A 21,153-nucleotide genomic window follows, 5' to 3' on the forward strand; every position below is an offset into this window, starting at 1 on the left:
TCTTCCCTGCCCGTGGTGACTGACCAAGGCCGGTCGCCGTTCGGTCCGGCCGCACCTCTCCACGGCCCCGGCGCCCTCCTCCGGTGGCCGCCGCTTCACCACGGCACCGCCCCGCCCGTGGCCTCGCCGTGGCCATGGCCACCCGCGCCTGGCGCCTCCACTGGCCTGTGCAGGCGCCCAATCGGGCTACGGGTTGCGCCCGCACCCCCCTGCACACGACGCCCGTTAGACCGAACCGATAAGGCCTTTGGCCCACTAACAAAGGGGCCCCAGCCCTAGAACAAAAAAAATGATGAATAAAAATAATAATAATAATTAATTAATTAATTAATTAATTAATTAATTAAGTTAATTAATCATGTTAATTAATCTAATCAATTAGTTAGGTTAATTAAACCCTAATTAACATAAACAGTGTATGACAGGTGGGTCCCACTGGACCCACTGGTCAGGTTGACCAAGTCAACTCTGTTGACTGCTGATGTCAGCATGACATCATGCTGATGTCATTAATCTGTTTTTCGAATTAATTTCAATAATTAATTAAATTCCAGAAATTAATAAAATCTTTAGAAAATCATATCTTTTAATCCGTAACTCGGATTAAAATATTTTCAACATGAAAGTTGCTCAGAATGTCAAGACGAACCCGGATACGCAACCCGTTCGTCCGCCACGCATCCCTAACCTATCGAACTCGCAACTTTCCCCCTCCGGTTCACCGGTCCGAAAACGCGAAACACCGGGGATACTTTCCCGGATGTCATCCCCCTTCACCGGTATCACCTACTACCGCGTTAGGGCACCTCTAACGCCGTTACTTGTCATGTCATGCATCACTATGCATATGCTTGCATTATATTTATTGTTTCTTCCCCCTCTTCTCTCGCTAGACACCGAGACCGACGCCGCTGCTACCCAGTACGACTACATCGACGACCCCTCTCTCTTGCCAAAGCAACCAGGCAAGCCCCCCCCCCTTGATCACCAGATATCGCCTACTCTCCTCTATACTGCTTGCATTAGAGTAGTGTAGCATGTTACTGCTTTCGTTATTCCTATCCTGATGCATAGCCTGTCCTTGCTACTACTGTTGTTACCATTACCTGCTATCCTACTGCTTAGTATAGGATGCTAGTGTTCCATCAGTGGCCCTACACTCTTGTCCGTCTGCCATGCTATACTACTGGACCGCGATCACTTCGGGAGGTGATCACGGGCATATGCTATATACTTTACACTGTTACATTACCTGTGGTACTGTTCGGAGATGGGGGCTGAAGGGGCAGGTGGTTCCACCCAGATAGTGGTGGGCCTGGGTTCCCGACGGCCCCCGACTATTACCTTGTGGCGGAGCGACAGGGAAGGTTGAGACCACCTAGGAGAGAGGTGACCTGGCCCTGGTCGGCGTTCGCGGATACTTAACACGCTTAACGAGATCTGGGTATTTGATCTGAGTCTGGCCATTTGGTCTATACGCACTAACCATCTACGTGGGAGTAGTTATGGGTATCCCGGCGTCGTGGTATCAGCCGAAGCCTTCGTGACGTCAGCGACTGAGTGGCGCGCGCCGGATTAGAACGTAAGCCTGCTCTTGTATTAAGGGGGCTAGTTCTGCTTCCGGCCGCGTTCGCAACGTGCAGGTGTGCTAAGGGCGATGGGCCCAGACCCCTGTGCGCTTAGGTTTAGACCGGCGTGCTAACCTCTCTGTTGTGCCTGAAAGTGTGTCCGGCCAAATGGGATCGAGCGTGTTGGGGAATGTGGTGCACCCCTGCAGGGAAGTTAATCTATTCGAATAGCCGTGATCTTCGGTAACAGGACGATTTGGAGTTGTACCTTGACCTTATGACAACTAGAACCGGATACTTAATAAAACACACCCTTCCAAGTGCCAGATACAACCGGTGGTCGCTCTCTCACAGGGCGACGAGGGGAGGATCATCGGTTAGGGTTATGCTATGCGATGCTACTTGGAGGTCTTCAGTCTACTTTCTTCTACATGCTGCAAGACGGAGGCTGCCAGAAGCGTAGTCTTCGAAAGGACTAGCTATCCCCCTCTTATTCTGGCTTTCTGCAGTCCAGTCCTCATATAATAGCCTTATTCCAGTTGATACCAATGCATACATATGTAGTGTAGCTCCTTGCTTGCGAGTACTTTGGATGAGTACTCACGGTTGCTTTCTCCTTCTTTTCCCTCTATCCCTTCTACCTGGTTGTCGCAACCAGATGTTGGAGCCTAGGAGCCAGACGCCACCTTCGACGACGACTCCTACTACACCGGAGGTGCTTACTACTACGTGCTGCCCACTGACGACGACCAGGAGTAGTTTAGGAGGATCCCAGGCAGGAGGCCTGCGCCTCTTTCGATCTGTATCCCAGTTTGTGCTAGCCTTCTTAAGGCAAACTTGTTTAACTTATGTCTGTACTCAGATATTGTTGCTTCCGCTGACTCGTCTATGATCGAGCTCTTGTATTCAAGCCCTCGAGGCCCCTGGCTTGTAATATGATGCTTGTATGACTTATTTTATTTGTAGAGTTGTGTTGTGATATCTTCCCGTGAGTCCTTGATCTTGATCGTACACATTTGCGTGCATGATTAGTGTACGGTCAAATCGGGGGTGTCACATATATATATACAACAGTAATTAGAAGGCGCTCTGGCTCTCTGGTTGTAATTTCTCCTCGCAGTAATAGTTCACATGCACTTCCATCGGTTCCTCTTGCTTATATATCCTCACATTTTGGTTGCTGAAATTGGGGAGCTCTTTGCAAGGCCTATAGATTTCAGGAGAATATGCAAATAAACTTTGATATTCATCCTGAAGATGATATTGAAGATAATACCGACATTTGGGTGGATATGGATATGCTTCTGGTTCTACCTCTATGTGAGGTGGTCAAACAAACTTGTTAAGTAATTTATATTATTTATTTAATAATATTTGGTGTTCAGCCCTACTAAACTTGCTTATTTATAATTGACAGCTTATTTACTTTCTTCAAAAAATACTCGGAAGGCTGTAGACAAGACGTACTATAGTTATGGCTCATAGCTGACTTGTCGGGAGAAATGATCTCTTGTCTCACTTATAAATGATGTTGAGACTTTTAAGTCTAATTATCAAATTACACAAAATTATAGTGAATACGTGCCAGTAGTCCAGTAGTTGCATGATGGTAAGTTCAGGGCAAAAAACATGGTATGATTTTGTTAACTATGGTTGCATACATTCTTCTTAAGTAAACTACATTTCTAACTATATATGTTACTATTATGTTCTTCAATAGAAGATCCCGAAGGAGGTTGTGTCTGACATGATGTTCACCAAAGGTCATATGCATATGGTTAGCTTATGACCGACTGCGCCGACGGCTTACTAAAAGTGCCTTATATCGACTAGAGGGGGGGTGAATAGGCGATTTTTATGAAAGTCTTCAAAACATGGAAGTTATGAAGACAAACGATAGAAATAAACCTATTACCACGCAGCGGAAGGTAGACTACACTAGGCAAGTCATAGTCAAGTGTTCAATGAAGTGAAAGCACAATGACTTAATAGCAGCAATGTAGTAAGGATCAGGTAGGAAGATATTATGAAGCCATACAGAGCATGCAGTCACTCAGTGAAGACAAAAGATAGTGCAAACATACAATGACTTCACAAGGAGCAACAGTAAGTAAAGGGAAGGGAAGATGAAACCAGTGACTCGTTGAAGACAATGATTTGTTGGACCAGTTCTAGTTGTTGTGACAACTATACGTCTGGTTGGGGCGGCTAGGTATTTAAACCTTATGACACACAGTCCCGGACACCCAGTCCTGAACACGCAGCTCAGGACACCCAGTCCTCACCGTATTCCCCTTAAGCTAAGGTCACACAGACCTCGACCAATCACTCTGGTAAGTCTTCAAGGTAGACTCCCAAACCTTCACAGACTTCGTTCACCGGCAATCCACAATGTCTCTTGGATGCTCAGAATGCGACGCCTAACCGGCTGGAGGATGCACAGTCCTCAAGTGTAATAAGTCTTCAGATCACACAGACAAGAAGGCTTAAGTGATGCCCAATTCTCTCTGGCTCTGGGTGGTTAGGGCTTTATCCTCGCAAGGAATTCTCTCTCAAAGGCTTCGAAGTGGGTTGCTCTCAAACGACAAAAGCCGTAATCTCAATCTGAGCAGCCAACCGTTTATGGTTGTGGGGGGTGGGCTATTTATAGCCACTTGGCAACCCGACCTGATTTGTCCGAAATGACCCTGGGTCACTAAGGAACTGACACGTGTTCCAACGGTCAGATTTCAAACTCACACGGCAACTTTACTTGGGCTACAAGCAAAGCTGACTTGTCCGACTCTGGACAAGATTCGCTCTCATAGTCTTCACTCGAAGACATAGGTTTTTGGTTAGGCATCACTTCAGTCAGTCTGACTGGTTCTCTTGGACCCCACTTAATAGTACGGTGGTTCCTATGACTCAACACAAAAGAAAAAGAACTACGAAAGATCTAAGTCTTCGAGCTCCATAGGCTTCATGTGGTGTCTTCTCTTGTCATAGTCTTCAAGGTGAATATCTTCATATACCACCTTTGACTTCAATGTCTTCATACATTTTTAGAGGTCATCTCTGGTAGGAAAACCGAATCAATGAGGGACTTCTACCTGTGTTATCCTACAATTCTCACAAACACATTAGTCCCTCAACTAGGTTTGTCGTCAATACTCCAAAACCAACTAGGGGTGGCACTAGATGCACTTACAATCTCCCCCTTTTTGGTGATTGATGACAAACTAGTTGAAGTTTTCAACGGGGAATATAATCTGTGAAATTGTAAAGGACAAGGAATTGTCTTCATAAGTTGCAAGGGCTCCCCCTGAAGATGTGCATATAGGTAATTTGCTTTTGGAATGCAAATGCACATGGCAGGTTGTACTTGTGGAGATCCACTTCAACTTATGATGACAATCCACTATGCATGTGAAAGTATATGAAGATAATGACATGCATAATGGAAAATGGACGTCTGCAGAATGATCTAAGTGCGGAATTTATCATCGCACATGCGGAACTTATCATCGCAAAACAAAGTGGCAGATAAGTAGCAGACGACCATCGAGTTTAAGTGTTACAACTCAAAGAACCAAATGTAGCAAAACGAGAGTTGTAAGCATGAAGCAAAATATAAAGCACCCGCCCATATGGACCCGCTTGAAGACTATCAACCTCATATGCTTCTCCCCCTTTTGTCAGTAAGGACCAAAAAGGTTTGAAGACATGGAGCATCTACTCGTTCCCATGCAGAGTAGGTGAAGTAGCAGGGTCATTGGTGGTGTTTGGCGGTGCTGAAGAGCTTAGAGCAGAGTTGACGCATGCTGAAGGAGGTGGTGGTGAAGTAGCATCATCTTCATCCTCGATAACTCTGGCAGTCACTGTTGCAGCAGATGAAGAGAACTCAGAGTCTTCAAGGGGTGGAGTTCCTAGCAGCACAACTCTTCGAGGAGGTGTGGAGTCAAACTTGAATCGCTCAGTGAAGCCATCCTCTTGGAGATCATCTTCAGAACACATCATCGTTAGCCCTTTCCATGTACGGCGACAGGTTTCATGGGCAACGAAAGCATTCTTGGTGGCAAGATTGTGAATGCGATTAACTTCCGCCAAGAGGCTTTTCATCTGACGCTTCAGCCAGTCATGATGCCTATCCTGTTTCTGATGAAGAGCCACAAGAAGCTCTCGGTCGTTGAGAACACGAGTGCGCTTCTTGGGTCTTGGAGTAGTTGTACTATCAGTGGCTTTAGTAGACGCAGGGTGTGGTGCACGTGTAGTGCCAGCCAAAGGATACACCCGAGTGACTGCTTCAACTCCTTCAATGTTCTGTGAGAAACTCTGATGCTCTGCATTCTGAAGACTTAGAGGTTCCTTTGCAGGCTCAGGATAGATGGCTTTAGTAGAGATATCCACATCAGGCAGAAAAATCCTATGATTGCGAGCAGATGGCTGATATGAGATATCGGAGTGAAGTTTAATTAGCCGCATTACCCATGGGGCGTAGAACTTCAAGCCAAACAGATCAGAGCCCGATGCAGCAAGTTGGCGGATGAATAAGTCATGTGCATTGAAACCATGAAGAATATAGAAGACCAAAGTCTTCATTGCACCCTCAAGCTTGGCATTTGGAGAGTGCCCTTTGATGGGCCAGAGAGTTCGCCTGATGATGTGATAGATGGTTCGTGGCAGATATTCAAGGTCTTCAACGAAGAACTCTGTTGGATAAGCAGCATCTTGGGGCAATGGCTTCATCATGCTGAGCATCTGACTCATATCAGCTTCCGGCCTCTTAAAGATGCTCTCAATAGCTTCACTATGCAGCTGACAGCCATGCTCGTAGAGATCGCCAGGAGTGGGCAAACCAGTGAGCTCAATGATGTCAAATGCATTGGCTTCGTGATGAACATTTCCGGTCATCCACTCCAGGACCCAAGTCTTTGGAACTCTGTTGTACCCGCGGATGTGAAGTGTGGCATAGAATTGGAGCAGCAGCTCTTCATTCCAATGCTCTTGGTCAGTAACGAACGGCAGCAGTCCAACTTCCTTGAAGCAATCCAAAGCTTCTTCCAGACAGGGCAGACCAGCTATGGCTTCAATGTCAAGGCGCTTGTGTGGGAAGATGCGACCTTGGTTGTAAAGAATGCATGAGTAATAGCTTCGCTGAGGATAGCTCCAGAACCGATCAGATGATATCCTTTCCCTTGAGTAGGGGTTCCTGGAGCTATCGAAGAATGTGTTGTCTGCCCTGAAGCCATTGATATTGAAGGAGCCAGGTGCTGATGCAGGACCTGGGAACCTTGGTAGTTTTGGGATTGGCTTCTGTACCTAAGGCCTGTGCAAAACATGATAGTCGAACTGGGGCCCGGCAGCAGACTCAGGAACAGAAGTGATGGGATCAGTGGCTTCGCTGTCTTCTTCTTCCGTTGGGGAGGGCTCCACATTAGCTTCATTGGTGGTTGTGGCAGCCGCAAGATTTTCATCCTTCACTTGACGAGCTGGAGGGTCGGTCACAGGCACGTTCTCCTTGAGAACTGCTTCTTGTTGGGACAGGGGAGTGGGAACTTGTGGGACTTCTTCTTCCGCGGCTAATGCAGCCGGATTGTCTTCAGCAGAGACTTGAGGCCTTGGACCTTTGCGAAGCCTACGCAACGCGGGCGACGCCTGTGGAGTTGGAGTGGGCTGGGCCTCAAAGTCTTCTTTCTCTTGTGGGCGATCCGCCCATGAAGCATCCTATGCAATTGGCGTCAGTGGACGACCAATGCTGACGAGTTCGCTGTTCTGAGGAAGGACTGCACCATCTTCTACATTGTCATGTTGACCAATGTCTTCAGCAGCGATGGGATCAGCTGCTGGAAAGTCTTCAGCTTCATGAGCCTCTGTGGAAGCAGGCTCATGGATGGTCAGTTGGCGTTCAGCTTCAGGATAGACCATAGAAATGGGTTCAACTATCAAGAGCTCTGTGGAAGCAGCCCGATCTTTCTTGGTCTTCCTCTTCTTCTTGGAGGGGGCAGTTGGAGAGGCTTCAGAATGTTTCCTCTTCCTGGCTTCAGCCTCAGCAGTCCTTGTCTTCTTGAGCTCTGAAGCCGTTGACCGGCTTTTTGGCTTCGAGCCAGTCATTTTAGTTGGGAAGACAATAGGAACTGCTTCCTGCCTTGGTGCGTCAGGTTCAGCCGTAGCAGGCTTCTTCTTCTTCTTTGCGGCCATCCTGGGGTCGATGCTAGGACGCCCAAGGGCCTTGCGCTTCTCAGCCTCATTGTAGGCTTGCACACATCTGTCAGCCAGAGTCTTCATGCGCTCACGCGAACCCTGAGCTTCTGCATGTTTCTTTACAAAGGCTTCCTTGAGCTCATGCATCATACTCTTGAAGTTCTTCACTTCCTGCACGCTGAGCTTGGCCATATGCTTCTTGAACTGAGCCTTTTCATAGTCAATCTTTTGCTTCAGTTCAACAATGCGCTGGGCAATAGCGAGTTCTGAAGCAATGGCGCCTTGGAAGGCGACACTGAGGCCAATTGGTAGCTGCAGATCTTCAAAGCTGATGTTTGGCATGTCAAACCACTCGTCAATGAAGTTGTGGATGATGGTCACATCAAAGAGAGGCAGATCATTGAAGATTTCTGCTTCTTCTTTGCTCTTGATGAGTTGCTCAAGAGCGTCATCTGCTAGATCTTTATCACTTGACAGATCAATGTCGTCATTGCGCAGAATGGCACCAGCAGTTAACTCTTGTCCGGTGTGAGGAAGAGGCATCTTGACTTTCTGGGGCTTGGAGATGCGAGATAAGTCTTCGGACTGCACACTGTCTTCAGGAGGTGCAGTTGCCAGTGGCTTCGCCCTTGAGACTTTTGGTGAGGGGGCAGGCTTTGAAGCTTTAGGCTTCTTCATCTTCTTTGTCTTCGGCGCTGCAGGAGCTTCTTCTGATTCAGCGTCAGCTGCAGGCTCATTCACTGTAGTCCCTTGAACTAAGATGCGGGTGATGAGGCCTTCAAGGTTGTAGAAAGGACCGATGACATTGGGTTCTGCATCTCGTGTGCCATCTGCCCTTGGTGCTGAGGGACCAGGGTTGAAGTCTAACCCCAAAGTCTTCTTGTTCTGCTTCGCTGAGTTCTGGGCAAACTGGAAGTTGCGCTTGAACAGATTGTCGTCACGACACCATAGTAGTGACGATGGGTGTGCATCAGCTGGCTGTGGCCTCGTGCAGGGATAGAAGCCTTGAGCAATGGCTTCATCTCTGGACCTGGGTAGAAGATTCTTGTATTGGATGTCTCCCCACGGTCTCTTGATGGCATTTTTCTCAGCATATTCTTGGGTTACAAATCGGTATTTGAACCATTGTTCTGCCCAATATCTTTGAATCCATTGGATTCGGGTCTTGCGCTGATTGTAATCCTCTTCAGGATCTGTCTTGTACAGTTCTGAGAGTTCATCTGGCAGATCTCTGGATGTTTCTCCACGACGCTTTCTGCCACCCTTCCTTGCTGCTTTCTCTGAAGCCATAAACTTTAGCTTGAAAGGCTTCAACACGTTCAAAGGCTTCAAAGGTTTTTGCTTGCTGGACCAACAGGAACTGGCTTCGGGAGAATTAATGTGATGCTGTAAGAATTCTGCAAATGAATGCAGACTATGAGAACCAAAGGATTCTCCCATGGACATGTACCTGTGACAGCATTAAGGTGCGAGGGAAGGGGAAGAGGTCATATGCATTCTCAGAAGATTTTGAAGATAAATTAGTTTAGAAGACATTGACCTCATTTTGCGAAGACATTCACTCATAGATAAGGAGTTGGTTCCAGATTTGTACGAATCCACAGATCAGTACAAGTGAGGAATCTAACTACTTTGTGAAGCATAAGTGAATATACTAGGCATGTTATGAGATGCAGTATGAGAGAGATCTAACTTGTGTGAATAGAAACTGCTTGTGGTAGAAAGTGACAAATCCATAGGATCAACGATGCTATAAAAAGGAAGTTTTATTTACCACACTAAGAACTGCTAGACGAAGTGGAAGATGAGGCCGAGCAGTTCGATCTTCCGTGCCCTAACTTGGTGACGGAGGACACCTACGGCGACGGCGGAGAGGACGATGTCCGCGGTCAGCGTGAATACGGCGTCGGAGAGGTTGCGGCAGCGAAGCGCTTCGTCGCCGGCGTCATCGAGGGCTAGCGGTGGCGCTAGGGTTCGTGCGAGAGTGGAAGAAGAGATAATGACCGCTGTGAAGTGTGTATTTATAGGTACATGGGCGGCACTGCGCTATTACACAGGTGCACCTGGCGATTCACATCTGAGGAACACGTGGCCATTATGCGGAGTTTTGGGGTTTGTTCCACGTCCCACGCACGCCTTGATTGTCGGGTGGTCTTTCCTACTTCATGTGGAGGAATGAGCATTGAAAACGGACTTAATGGTTGTCTCTGTATCTTCTGCTGACAAGGACGCAGAGGAGACATTCGACAGTTTCAATAGAATGCATATGATTTGGAGAGATAGAATTTGAGATAGAAAGCATAGAGAGGTTAGGGTCCGATCACATTCACTTAGTTCAAAAGATTCAATAATGAAGACATAGCTATAAGTGAATGCTGTAGAGGACAGAACACTAATATATATATATATATAATCAACATAGTGAAGATAATCATGAAGATATGTTGAGATCGAAGCCAAACCAAATGTGAAGACATTGCAAGGTAACGTCATGAGTGAAACACTTCAAAATAGAACATTTGGTGGTGGCGTTACCCACCGTATAGGAAGTATTAGACCCAGACACGGCGCACAATTATCATGGCGCTCCGAAGTCAAATTCCACATTAATGTATTCACACTTAGAATGTATGTCTTCATTGATTGAAGATATACTTTACTTCGTGTGTTGCACATCTAAGTCATCAATATGCATAAGGGTTAGGATGTGTGCCTGATCACAGGACATTTGAGGATTCCAGGATATTTAGCTCACACCGTAACTTGCAAAATCTCTTCTCATCCAAGGGCTTGGTGAAGATATCTGCCAATTGCTCTTTAGTGTTGACGTGTATGATATCAATATCTTCCCTCACAACATGATCTCTGAGAAAGTGATGACGAATTTCAATGTGCTTTGTCTTCGAGTGCTGAACTAGGTTGTTGGCGATCTTGATGGCGCTTTCGTTGTCGCAGTAAAGTGGCACTTGCTTCAGATGAATGCCATAGTCCTTGAGTGTTTGCTTCATCCATAGAAGCTGAGCGCAGCAAGATCCAGCAGCAATGTATTCAGATTCAGCAGTGGAGAGAGATACACAGTTCTGCTTCTTTGAAGACCAACATACAAGTGATCGTCCCAGAAAGTGACATGTGCCTGATGTAGACTTGTGATCAACTTTGTCACCAGCATAATCAGCATCCGAGAATCCAACCAGATCAAACTCTGAGCGCTTTGGATACCATAATCCTAGAGTTGGGGTGTGAGCCAAATATCGAAGAATTCGCTTCACAGCTAAGTGATGCGACTCCTTTGGTGCCGCTTGAAATCGAGCACACATGCAAACACTAAGCATAATATCTGGCCTAGATGCACATAGATAAAGTAAAGAACCAATCATGGAGTGGTATACCTTTTGATCGAACTCTTTACCATTGTCGTCGGGACCCAGATGATGTTTGGCTGGCATTGGTGTTGTGAAGCCTTTGCAGTCTTGCATACCGAACTTCTTCAGGCAATCTTTGAGATACTTCTCTTGAGATATGAAGATGCCGTTGCGTTGTTGTCGTATTTGAAGACCGAGGAAGAACTTCAGCTCTCCCATCATGGACATCTGATATTGCTCTTGCATCATATATCCAAACTCTTCACTGTACTTCTGATTGGTGCAGCCGAAGATAATGTCATCCACATATATTTGGCACACAAACAGTTCACCATCATATGTCTTCGTGAAGAGAGTGGGGTCTAGGGAACCAGGTATGAAGCCTTTGCTCTTCAGGAAGTATTTGAGTGTGTCATACCAGGCCCGAGGGGCTTGTTTGAGGCCATACAGTGCCTTGTTGAGCTTGTATACCATGTCAGGATGTTTTGGATCTTCAAAGCCAGGCGGTTGTGCAACATACACTTCTTCTTCAACCTTGCCATTGAGAAAAGCACTCTTCACATCCATTTGATATAGAAGTATGTTGTGATGATTTGCATAGGCCAGCAGTATGCGTATGGCTTCAAGTCTAGCCACAGGAGCAAATGTTTCATCGAAGTCAATGCCTTCCACTTGAGTATATCCTTGAGCAACGAGACGAGCTTTGTTTCTGACAACTTGACCATGCTCATCTTGCTTGTTGCGGTATATCCATTTGGTGCCTATTATATTGTGCTTCCGTGGATCAGGACGCTTAACTAGTTCCCATACATTATTCAGCTCAAACTGTTGAAGCTCTTCTTGCATAGCTTGAATCCATTCAGGTTCCATGAAGGCTTCTTCAACTTTCTTGGGTTCTATTATTGAGACGAATGCGAAGTGCCCACAGAAATTTGCTAGCTGAGTTGCCCTTGAACGAGCGAGTGGACCGGGTGCATTGATGCTATCAATTATTCTTTCAATCTGCACTTCATTGGCAACGCGAGGATGTACAGGGCGAAGACTTTGCTCTTGCTGATCATTGTCGTTGTTAGAAGGAAGGTCTTCAGGCTGAGCATTATCTTCATGTTGATCAGGTGCTGAGATGATAAGTTCTTCTTCAGGATGAGCTTCAGAAGGTATAATTTCTCCAGTTCCCATTAGCTTGATTGATTCACTGGATGGAACTTCATCTAGCACATTTGGCAGTTGCCCTCTTTGTGAACCATTGGTCTCATCGAACCGCACATCCACTGTTTCAACCACTTTGTAATGAAAGAGATTGAAGACTCTGTAGGAGTGCGAATCCTTTCCATATCCAAGCATAAAACCCTCATGTGCTTTTGGTGCAAACTTTAAGGTGTGATGTGGGTCCTTGATCCAGCACCTTGCGCCAAATACTCTGAAGTAATTGACATTTGGCTTCTTGCCAGTAAGGAGCTCATAAGATGTCTTGTTCAGAAGCTTGTGAAGATAAACACGATTGATTGTATGGCATGCAGTATCAATGGCTTCAGGCCAGAATTTTCTTGGGGTCTTGTATTCATCTAGCATCGTTCTGGCCATCTCAATGAGTGTTCTGTTCTTGCGTTCGACGACGCCATTCTGCTATGGCGTGTACGGGGCTGAGAATTCATGTGTGATGCCCAAGGTATCAAGATATGTATCAAGGACAGTGTTCTTGAATTCAGTGCCATTGTCACTTCTGATGTGCTTTATCTTGGCGCCATAATTGTTCATAGCTCGATTGGCGAAGCGTCTGAAGACATCCTGCACTTCAGTCTTGTAAAGGATTATGTGCACCCAAGTGTATCTAGAGTAATCATCAACAATAACGAAGCCATAGAGGCATGCAGTAGTAGTAAGAGTTGAGTAATGAGTGGGACCGAAAAGATCCATGTGAAGCAGTTCAAAGGGTCGAGTAGTGGTCATGATTGTCTTCGAAGGATGTTTGGCCCTCGTCATCTTCCCTGCTTCACAGACACCGCATAAGTGGTCCTTCTTGAACTTGATGCCCTCGATGCCTATGACATGCTTCTTCTTCGCAAGGGTGTGGAGGTTCCTCATGCCAGCATGCCCAAGCCTCCGATGCCAGAGCCAGCATTCTGAAGCTTTTGCTAGAAGACATACGGCAAGCTGTGGTGCTGCTGAGAAATCTACTACGTACAGATCATCTTTTCGATACCCTTCAAACACTAGAGACTTGTCAGATTCCATTAGTACAAGGCAATGATATTTTCCAAATATTACGATCATGTTCAAATTGCAAAGCATTGAGACAGACATTAAGTTGAAGCCAAGGGATTCAACAAACATGACTTTGTCCATGTGTTGATCCCTTGAGATTGCAACTCTACCTAGACCCAATACCTTACTTTTACCAGTGTCAGCAAATGTGATGTGGCTCTTGTCGGATGGACGTAAGGTTGAGTCCATAAGAAGACTTCTTTTGCCAGTCATGTGATTTGTACACCCACTATCAATAATCCATTCTGAAGACATTGGTGTCGTACCCTACAGTGCAGTTAGGGGGATAGGCTTCACCAAGAGCATTGTGAAGGAAAAACATTTGACGAATCAATGGGTTATGAAAGCTTAGATCCAGATTAGGACTAATAGGGAGAGTAGCAAGCGATTCAGGAACGAAGTACATAGTAAGACCATTCGGGCATTTGATCTTGCGCCCTACAAGATGTTTAAGGTCCCCAGCAATGGCGTCAGACGATTTTGGTTTTCTGCTGGAGACCTTTCCCTGCAAAAGAGAGTTAAGCTTTCTTAGCCACCCACATCTTCAAGGGTGGCTGAGAAGCAATAAGTCTAAGTGCAGCATCTGAGAATTTTGGCTTTGGAGCCCTAGCAAACAGTCTTGCAGGCGGACAATAGTACTCATAAGAATAAGCAGAATAGTTCTTGGTCTTATGAACATGGCGGTTTGATGAACCGCTCTCATATTCATATGCCTGAGTATGGTTTCCCTGCAAAACATTTGCGTTAGTGCGACTCGGGTGAGTCCTCTGTCTGTATGAAGCCTTTGGACCGTATGAAGCCTTTGGTCTGAGGTTTGTCTTCTTCACGTGAGGTGTCATGATGACATTCACAGGAAGATTCTCCAGACACCTTTTCGGAACCCAGATCTTCTTCATAGGCGGTCCACTCCTGCAGTTAGTACCAATGTACCCGGCAAACACTTCACCATTCTGATTCTTAAACAGTATATAGTTTGCATCAAAGGATTCATCAATGATAATGGGGTTAGCACAGGTGAAGCCAGATAGATTGGATGGGTCTGCTGAAGGTTCCTTTGCAGCAACCCACATGGTTTTGGGGTACTGCTCAGGTTTCCAGTAAGAGCCATCAGCATTCATTTTCCTTACGAACCCAACACCCTCTTTCCTCGGGTTTCGGTTCAGAATCTGCTTTTTGAGGACATCACATAGTGTCTGATGCCCTTTAAGACTTTTGTACATCCCTGTTTCAAGCAATGTCTTCAACCTAGCATTCTCATCAGCAATAGCAGTGGTATCCTCAGCAGAGGGGTTAGTTACCACATCAACAGTTGAAGATATTGCAACGGTAGTAGCAGTAGAACATTCAGCAACAGAAGTAGCATTATCACGCTCAATGCATTTAAGACATGGTGGTTCAAATCCTTCCTGAGCGGGACTGATCTGTTTGGAGTGAAGTGACTCGTTTTCCTTTTGAAGACCTTCATGAACCGCTCTCAATTTCTCAAGATCTTGCTTCCTTTGAAGATAATCATAGGAAAGCTTTTTATGAGTTGTTGAGAGAGTTTCATGACGACTTTCAAGTTCCTGATACTTAATGTGAAGATTTTTTATGTCTTCAATTAAGGATTCAGATCGAGTCATTTCAGCACCTAACAGATCATCGCTTCTGTCTAACAGTTTTTGAATATGTTCCATAGCTTTCTGCTGTTCAGTTGCAATTTTAGCAAGTGTTTTGTAGCTGGGTTTTGAATCACAATCAGAGTCATCGTCACTAGATGTTTGATAGTGAGTAGTGCATGTGTTTACCTTGGCACCGCGAGCCATGAAGCAGTAGGTACAAGCGGAGTAGTCCTTGTCATTTGCATCGGTGTCGGTGACGAGGTCATTGTCTTCAGTATTGAAGATGGACTTAGCAACGTATGCTGTAGCCAGACTTGCGACGCCTGAATCGGACTCCTCCTCAGACTCCACCTCCGCCTCCTCAGAAGCGGACTCCTCCTCCGAGTCCATTTCCTTGCCAAAAAACGCACGTGCCTTGCCAGATGAGCTCTTCTTGTGTGATGAAGACTTTGAGGAAGACTTGGACGAAGACTTTGAGTATTTCTTCTTCTTCTTGTCGTCAGAGTCATATTCCTTGCTCTTCTTCTTCTTTTTGTTCTCATTGTCCCACAGTGGACACTCAGAGATGAAGTGGCCAGGTTTCTTGCACTTGTGACATGTTTTCTTCTTGTAGTCGTGAGCAGAAGCTTCATCATTCCTTGAGCTTGATCAGGAAGACTTTCTGAAGCCTTTCTTCTTGGTGAATTTTTGGAACTTCTTCACAAGCATAGCAAGTTCTCTTCCAATGTCTTCAGGATCATCAGAACTACTGTCAGATTCTTCTTCAGATGAGGAGACAACTTTTGCCTTCAAGGCACGAGTTCGCCCATAGTTTGGACCGTAGATATCTCTTTTCTCAGAAAGCTGAAACTGATGTGTGTTGAGCCTCTCAAGTATGTCAGATGGATCGAGTGTCTTGAAATCAGGACGTTCTTGAATCATCAGGGCTAGGATGTCAAACGAACTATCAAGTGATCTCAGTAGTGTCTTGACAACTTCATGTTTGGTGATCTCAGTAGCGCCGAGGGCTTGAAGCTCATTTGTGATGTCAGTGAGTCGGTCAAAAGTGTGCTAGACATTCTCATTGTCATTTCGCTTGAAGCGGTTGAAGAGGTTGCGAAGGACACTGATTCTCTGATCTCTCTGGGTTGAGATGCCTTCATTGACCTTGGAGAGCCAGTCCTAGACCAGCTTAGATGTCTTCAAAGCACTCACACGGCCATACTGTCCTTTGGTTAGGTGACCACAGATGATATTCTTCGCAGTAGAGTCCAGTTGAACAAATTTCTTGACGTCAGCAGCAGTGACACCTTCTCCAGCCTTGGGAACGCCGTTTTCGACGACATACCATAGGTCGACATCAATGGCTTCAAGATGCATGCGCATCTTATTCTTCCAGTAGGGATATTCAGTTCCATCGAAGACGGGGCACGCAGCGGAGACTTTAATTATCCCTGCAGTCGACATAGCTAAAACTCCAGGTGGTTAAACCGAATCACACAGAACAAGGGAGCACCTTGCTCTGATACCAATTGAAAGTGCGTTATATCGACTAGAGGGGGGTGAATAGGCGATTTTTATGAAAGTCTTCAAAACGTGGAAGTTATGAAGACAAACGATAGAAATAAACCTATTACCATGCAGCGGAAGGTAGACTACACTAGGCAAGTCATAGTCAAGTGTTCAATGAAGTGAAAGCACAATGACTTAATAGAAGCAATGTAGTAAGGATCAGGTAGGAAGATATTATAAAGCCATACAGAGCATGCAGTCACTCAATGAAGACAAAAGATAGTGCAAACATACAATGACTTCACAAGGAGCAACAGTAAGTAAAGGGAAGGGAAGATGAAACCAGTGACTCGTTGAAGACAATGATTTGTTGGACCAGTTCCAGTTGCTGTGACAACTGTACGTCTGGTTGGGGCGGCTAGGTATTTAAACCTTAGGACACACAGTCCCGGACACCCAGTCCTGAACACGCAGCTCAGGACACCCAGTCCTCACCGTATTCCCCTTGAGCTAAGGTCACACAGACCTCGCCCAATCACTCGGGTAAGTCTTCACGGTAGACTCCCAAACCTTCACAGACTTCGTTCACCAGCAATCCACAATGTCTCTTGGATGCTCAGAACGCGACGCCTAACCGGCTGGAAGATGCACAGTCCTCAAGTGTAATAAGTCTTCAGATCACACAGACAAGAAGACTTAAGTGATGCCCAATTCTCTCTGGCTCTGGGTGGTTAGGGCTTTATCTTCGCAAGGAATTCTCTCTCAAAGGCTTCGAGGTGGGTTGCTCTCAAACGACAAAAGCCGTACTCTCAATCTGAGCAGCCAACCGTTTATGGTTGTGGGGGGTGGGCTATTTATAGCCACTTGGCAACCGACCTGATTTGTCCGAAATGACCCTGGGTCACTAAGGAACTGACACGTGTTCCAACGGTCAGATTTCAAACTCACACGGCAACTTTACTTGGGCTACAAGCAAAGCTGACTTGTATGACTCTGGACAAGATTCGCTCTCATAGTCTTCACTCGAAGACATAGGTTTTTGGTTAGGCATCACTTCAGTCAGTCTGACTGGTTCTCTTGGACCCCACTTAACAGTACGGTGGTTCCTATGACTCAACACAAAAGAAAAAGAACTACGAAAGATCTAAGTCTTCGAGCTCCATAGGCTTCATGTGGTGTCTTCTCTTGTCATAGTCTTCAATGTGAATATCTTCATATACCACCTTTGACTTCAATGTCTTCATACATTTTTAGGGGTCATCTCTGGTAGGAAAACCGAATCAATGAGGGACTTCTACCTGTGTTATCCTACAATTCTCACAAACACATTAGTCCCTCAACTAGGTTTGTCGTCAATACTTCAAAACCAACTAGGGGTGGCACTAGATGCACTTACACTTACCATAATGGATACTCAATTTCTCTAAAAGGTGAAAAGCTCGACATCAAAGAATGGAGCAAAGTAATGAATGTATGTAGGCAACCAATTGGAGGGAATATGAAGGTGTGCAAGCCACAAGTTGAAGATAGGTGGATCTCTATTCTCCATTAGTAAGATGGGCCGGTTTAGCTGTTTTATACTATTTTACCTAAGAGAGAGGAGTAGGTCCTAGGTAGTTATTTACCTTAGGATGACTATCCTTAGCTAGTGTTGGTTAACTTTCATTTGGGCTATATTGATGGTCAGTTATTGTATGACTATGGATGATGATCGAGTTCTTATGTGGCTACGATAATCATGATGACGCGGTCGTTCTACTTTTCATTAGCTATAATAATGACGAGTTATTATATATATGACTATGAATGATGAGTTGATTTATGACTACGGATGATGATGAAGAGTTATTATTATGTGACTACGGATAACAAATTATTATATCATTAGGTGGAAGAAACACAAATTAGATTAAAGTAGATGGATCCAAGTGAGCAAGTTGAATTAGTGGGATGACATAATGTTGGGATGGCACACGAGTCAAATCTCATTCATCAAAACAAATGTTGGCCCGTCGCACCAAATGCTATATATAATAGATACGTAGTAATGGAAATAATACTAGCATTATTTTACAGCTCATAACCCCATTTATATATGCCTCAAAAAGAAGTGATGTGCGTGTAACCCATCTAGTTTTCGCTGCAGGCATGCAGGGAAACAGTCAGGAGCCTCGCCATCTCATCCGTCGCAGGGAAACAGTGAGGTGCCTCGCAGTCTTGGAGCAGAGGGCAGTGTGTACGTCTGCGGCGTGAAGAATGGCGGTACGTCGTCGTTTCTCCCTTCTTTTTGTTTTTGAATGTATGTTTTACTTTCCACGAGACCAACGCCGGCGCCCACACAGAGTCGTTGTCTTGGCCGAGCAGCTAGCTAGCTCGTCCCTGGCGCGTGCGCTCGTTGTTCTTCAAGTGGTCAAATGGATCGACGACCACGCTCATGACATGCACGGATGAATCCTTGTTGTTTCTTGACGGCCACGCTCACGGCTAGTTAGATGTAGACGTTCTAGTATCTATTCGTCATTACCGACGGATCGCCTGATTTGGTAAGGACAAAAAAGGCCGGCTGATTCCAGTTCACCGTCCGATCCCACTCGTAGCTGGCAATGGCATGCATGCAACCGTGTACATATGCATGTTACGTTTCTGGTCCCACTACCGGACTACGTTTGTGGCCCAATACATGATGTATGGGCCCCTACTTAGCTCGGCCTTGATTGGGCCGTTTGCTCACTTGATCGCGATTTCGCGTGGGCTACACTGGAAGCATGAGGGACGGGACGCCTGCCTGGCTGTTTGTATGCGGTCACTTTGAACACCTGCCTCGCTCGGAGGCTGTGGCGGCAGCACGGGTTTTCCCAGAGTAGCTACAGCGCATGCGGCTACGGCTGAGCGCCAACGAGAAGCCCGGCCATGCAAAGCGAACACGGCGCAAGGTGACCGCAGAAGGCAGAGGTGCTAAGGATATGGCCCCTCAGCTTTACTCCTTTGCTCGGGCTCGGGGTGCCAACCAAAGAACAGTGGGTGAGGCACTTTTCAACGAGACTTGGATCAGAGACCTACGACAGGCTCCCTTAGTTCAGGTAATTGTTGAGTATTTTTTATCTTTGGCATGATATTCAGATGGTTCTAGGTCTTCAAGCTAAAGAAGCAACAGTAGGGCTGGCCGGCTTCCTGGTCCTGGGGCGTTTACCAGATGACCGGGCAGGTGCTCTTCGTCAGTCGGGCCTGATCCAAGGCCTTCGGCACAAGACACGCCAACAGACCGGGATACATCTACTTCCTCAACGTCGTCTACCCTAGTGGTCCGCACAGTGTCCTCTAGTAGAACGAGTATCCCTGCGCCTAAGTCGGCGGGTGGCGTTACTCAATCCCCAGCGACATCGAGCACTGCCTGCCATGGTCTCCCCCCTCAGACATCTCGCCGTGCATTTGGTACCACCATTAAATGAGCTATACCCAGCAGGTTCAGTTTGAGGCATCACACAGATATCTATCAGTTTAATGAGAGTCTTTGTTGTTTGTGTTTGCTCCTCGACAGTGTTTATTTGCTGTTGTACTCTTTGATTTGATTGTTGTTGTAAGAGCAACTCTAGCAAACCCCGCATCCTGCTGGCCCGCAGAAATCGTTTGCAGTTCGCGCAAAACAGTTTTTGCGGGCCGGCGCGGGCTGGCACAGATGCAGAACCCCCAAACGGATCCGTAAAAAAGTATATTTGCGGGTTCTGCTCTTTGCGCCGCTGCATCCCCGCATATCATCAGCCCGCAAATATCAAATCCAACATAATACAATAATAAAAAACAAACTGAATTATTCGAATCAAACATAAAACAATAATCATCCGCTTTACAAATAATTATTCAAATCACCGTAGCAAACTTAAATAATGCAATACAAAACTTGTCATGAATACAAATACAAATGAATACAAAAATTAGTCACTGTCCAGCCCTTTGCCAATGGTGCTCAATGAGATCTTCCTGAAGTTGGAAGTGTGTGTCTTCATTTTCAATCTCCTTGTATGTCTGAAGAAAAGCTCTAATGCGTTTTGGATCTCTAGCTGGTTTGACACGGTTACCCACATTGTCGTAAAAGAATTCTAAGTTCATTCCTCTCTCATCTTCAAGAATCATATTGTGCAGGATAACACAGCAAGTCATGATGTTCTTCAGGGTTTTCTTATCCCAAAAACGAGCAGGACCACGGACAATGGCAAACCTAGATTGCAAAACACCGAATTCTCTTTCAATGTCTTTTCGGGCTGCCTCTTGCACCCTTGCAAATTCACATTGTTTTTTTTGTTTTGGGTTCTTTGATGCTCTTGACAAATGTGCACCAAGGAGGGTATATACCATCTGCAAGATAGTACCCCTTTGTGTATTCATGCCCATTGATAGTGTAGTTGCAAGTAGGAGCATCACCACTAGCAAGCCTAGCAAACAAATGAGAGCGTTGCAACACATTGATATCATTGAGAGTGCCGGGCATACCAAAAAAGCAATGCCAAATCCATAAATCCTTGGATGCTATGGCCTCTAGCACAATTATTGCATGACGAGACTTGCCACAATAAATTCCTTGCCAAGCCTTGGGCCAATTTTTCCAATTCCAATACATACAATCAATGCTACCTAGCATGCCGGGACAACCTCTCCTCTCATTAGCTGCCATCAATTTCTTTGTGTGAT

The 21,153-nt window shown here is 45.8% G+C and overlaps 1 pseudogene; it reads right to left on the bottom strand.

The window, feature by feature from the left end:
• Positions 1 to 20,403: 20,403 nt before the first annotated feature.
• Positions 20,404 to 20,953, bottom strand: LOC147972879 (uncharacterized; annotated as a pseudogene).
• Between the last annotated feature and the right edge of the window lie 200 nt (positions 20,954 to 21,153).

Source organism: Triticum urartu, chromosome 5A (assembly GCF_056163025.1).
Source record: "Triticum urartu cultivar PI428250 chromosome 5A, HENAU_Tu73, whole genome shotgun sequence".
Classification (NCBI taxonomy): Eukaryota; Viridiplantae; Streptophyta; class Magnoliopsida; order Poales; family Poaceae; genus Triticum; species Triticum urartu.